A 4,200-nucleotide genomic window follows, 5' to 3' on the forward strand; every position below is an offset into this window, starting at 1 on the left:
GGAAGGAAGGAAGGAAGGAAGGAAGGAAGGAAGGAAGGAAGGAAGGAAGGAGAAAGAAAGAAGGAAAGATAGAAGGAAAGATAGAAGAGTGTAAGAAAGAGGAAACTACACAAAGTCACTGCTCAGTGGTGAAGGCAGGATGGGAAAGCCCGGTCTGGTCAGAAGGCTGCCCCCAGAAAGCCTATACCTGTGTTCTCAACGTGGATTTAAGATATTCTTTTTAAACAGTTTTCTTATTTTAAAGATGTGGGAGGCTGTGGGTTGGACAAGGCTGCCGATGAGGAATGTGCAGCATTAGGGGAATACTTTACATTTTACAGGTAAAGTTTGGACCTCACTTTGATCTCCACTTCACTTTGGTACCTGCTTTGACAGCTCAGAGCAGAACACGCAGAAAGAGGGGAGAGGAAAAAGAAGAGGAAAAACCTCGAAATTTTCAGATTATGCTGCTGCCCAGTTACCCCAGTATCATCGGTTAACCAAACCTGACATAGAAATAGAAGAAAGACTAAGAGAAAACCTGACATAGAAATAGATGAAAGAATAAGAGAAAACTAAATTGATAAACGAAACAAGTATAGCCAGAGATGTCCATATAATTATGATGCATATATCAAGTACATTAATAAAAGAAATGCTAAATTCAACCCAAAGGGAGAAAGTTTCTATGGGAAATTAACAACTGAAACTAAATAAAAGTTGGAAAGATAGACAGTGGTCTAATATCCTTTAAGAACAGTTTTGACTGCCAAATTGTACCAGTAAACCAGGACATTGTCAATACATTTTCTTTTATAATTTGTAAATAAATAAATAAAGACATGGAGTACAGTTCAGGATTAGGTATACAAATGGTCGTTTTACAGGTAAAATTTGGACCTTACTTTGGTCTCCACTTCACTTTGGTACCTGGTTTAATATCAGGTACACTTATTGATGAAGTGTGCCCCCCCCCCCAGCAGTTTCCCACTACTGCCAATCCCTTTCTTATAGTATTGTTCATGGTCTGCTTGTGAGTGAGAATACGTGGTACTCAGTTCTTTGTTTCTGTGATAGTTCACTGAGTATGATAGACTAAATCCATTCAAGTTGCTGCGAAGTGGGTTTAAGGTTTTCAAGGCCTTCGTGCAGTCTGTCCTGTTTCTTGCCAAGATGTTTTTTGCCTGACACGTTTCCATCAGGAGACCTGCGCAGAGAAGAATCAGCTAGCCAGACTGTCAATTTCTGTTAAAAAATTTGGCCTAAATTGGAATTTCTCAAACTTAAGTCATTCCTATGTTGTTTTCACAACTATGGGCCATGTCTCCTTTTCACCTCCATAGCTTCATGCCTGACAGTTTTCTTCAAATTCTTAACATTTCTCTAAATTTATTCACTTATTTACTTCACTTTTTAAAATGCAATTTAAAAGAAAAATGTTACTATTGTAAGTGAAAATGTCATATAATTTTCAATAAATAGCCAGTAACTGTAAAAATAAATGCACTTTTTAAAAAGCCATTGAATTGCCATATACTATTGCCTACCAAAGACTCTGAATCCAAGACTTTCCCTTTCTTTGTTTTTGTTTTGTTTAAAGAAAAAGGGGGAAAGTAGCAACTATTTGACATTTTTAAGACCAACTTAGCACCCAGCTGAGCCTTTCTACTTGATGTGCTCAGAAGATTGGAAAGATAATTAAAATGGGAAACCTTTTGCTAAGTATACAATTCATCTAATGCAAATGTGAAACATAAATCATCTTTTTCCACCAACAGTAAGCATCCCACACTTGGTGAACAGGGAATAATATGAAATCTAAGATTCGTTCCAGCACAAACTTTCTCTGAGTCATTAAGACACTCTGGAAAGGGTTTAAGTAGGGAGAGGCAGAGATTTCATTTTATAAAATGAGGGAGTCTTTGATAGATTATGGTCACCCATGTGATTGCTTATACTCATACCATTCGCAGCAACTTGAATGGATTTAGTCTATCATACTCTTTGGAGAAATTATAACTTTTCAGTGGAAAATCTCATAGATACCACCTTAACTACATGGTCAAAGTTAACATCACCAATACTCAGACAAATTGTCATACAGTACCTGTGGTTACAATGCATTGAAGAGGACACAGCAATTCTCTGGAATTCCTGCCCAAAATGCATTACTTTACTCTTATCATGAGGAAACATCAGAGCAAACAAAATTGAGGAAATTCTACAAAATGACTGTTAAGGTCAAGAAAGAAAAAGATAGACTGAATACTCCAGATTAAAGGAGACTAAAGAGACTGAACAATTAAATGCACTGAGTGACTCTGGATCCTACACCAAAAAAATATTTAGTTACACAGAACATCGCTGGGACATTGGAACAATGGATGAACTCTGAGGAGGGATTGTGATTCAGATAATAGCATTATATCAATGTTAAGTTTCTTAACTTTGATCATTGTATTGTGGTTATGTAAGAGAATGTCCCTGTTCTTAGGAAAAGCATACTGATTTATTTCAGTATAAAGGGGCATGATCTGTAGTCGACTCTCAAATAGCTTAAAAACAAACAAACAAAAAACCTATGTAAGTATAAATATGTGTGTGTGTGTGTGTGTGTGTGTGTGTGTGTTTGGATACACAGATCAATAAAGAATGATAAAGTCAGCCGAGCACAGTGGCTCATGCCTATAGTCCCAGGACTTTGGGATGCCAAAGTGAGAAGATTGCCTAAGCAATGGATTCAAGACCAGTCTGGGCAACTTGGCGAGACCTCATCTCTACAACAAATCAAAAAATTAGCCCGACATGGTGGCGTGTGCCTGAAGTTCCAGCTACTTGGAAGGCTGAGGTGAAAGGATCGCCTGAGCCCAGCAGATCAATGCTGCGGTGGCCGTCAGCGTGCCACTGCCTGCACTCCAGCCTGGGCAACAGAGTGAGACTCTAACTCCAAAAAAAAGAATGATAAAGCCAATGAGGAAAATATTAATTCTAGGTAGAGGGACTCTTTGTGGGGCATTCCTTGTATGATTCTTGCAATTTCTCCATAAAGTTTGATTTTTTTTTAAGTCAGTCTCACTCTGTCACTCAGGCTGGAGTGCAGTGGCATACTTATGACCTCCGCAGCCTCAGCCTGCTGGATTCAGGTATTCCTCTCTGCCTCAACCTTCCAAGTAGCAGACACTACAGGTGCACACCACCATACCTGTCTATTTTTTTTTAATTGTAAAGATGAAGTTGCACCAAGTTACCCAGGCTTGTCTTGAACCCTTAAGCTCAGACAATCCTCTCGCCTCCATCTCCCAGAGTGCTGGAATTACAGGCTTGAGCCACCACACCCAGCCAAAGTTTTAAATTATTACAAAATTAAAAGTATCCTTTGTTTCCTACAGTCCAAGCCAGGCTTTAAAATGTTCCAGGATATAGGTGAAAATTGCAGAAGTATTTGGCTCCACTTTTGTTTAGAGACCCTCAATTTCATTTCTGGTTTCACTCCTAGTCTCATCTCTATCTTTCTCTCAAGATGGAACAGAGCCCCCATCATTGTTACCCACCCTTCAACTCCCTCTGTTCCCAAGTTTTCCTGTCCTACCTAAATGGCTCTTCTTGTTTCATTTGGAGGATTTTCCCAGTTCCTTGAGCCAAACTTACAGGGGTTGTCCTTTTGCTACTTAAAAAAGAATCCCAGCTCTACGTTTGACAACTTGTCTCTTAGTGCCAAGAGTGTATGCCAAGTTCTCCCACTTAAGTGGCTAGAAAGCTTCCTGAGGGATAGCCACCTTTCTATCATGTCCAGGGCCCTCTTTGCCAGTTCTGGAGCACAGGCCCTTGGAGGTGAAGTTCACTCTTCCTAGGACTCATGTCTACCCTGGGTCACCAGCCCTTCCTTCTGTCTATGCTTGTGAGTCATTTATTTGAGATCTTCAAGGACTCTGACCTCCATTCACAGTGTCCAAAACCCTAACAGTTTCTTCTAAGGACCAAGCACCTCTTATGCAAATAGGGCTTCTAGTGTCCTCACTTGATAGTCCGGAATCCTTGTGAGGTTCTCAGTTTAATCTCTCCCATCCCTTTTGCTAGGAAGACAACAGAACTGTTTGCAAATTAAGTGATGATACAGAGAGGAGCAAGTAAAGTTCATGAGTGCAAGCAAATTTCTCGTTTGGTCGTGGCAAGAATTGAGGTTAAAGCTGTGCTTGATTGACTCACCATTTACTCATTCCC

Source organism: Carlito syrichta, unplaced genomic scaffold (assembly GCF_000164805.1).
Source record: "Carlito syrichta isolate Samal-C Ts95f unplaced genomic scaffold, Tarsius_syrichta-2.0.1 Scaffold316380, whole genome shotgun sequence".
NCBI classification, from domain to species: domain Eukaryota; kingdom Metazoa; phylum Chordata; class Mammalia; order Primates; family Tarsiidae; genus Carlito; species Carlito syrichta.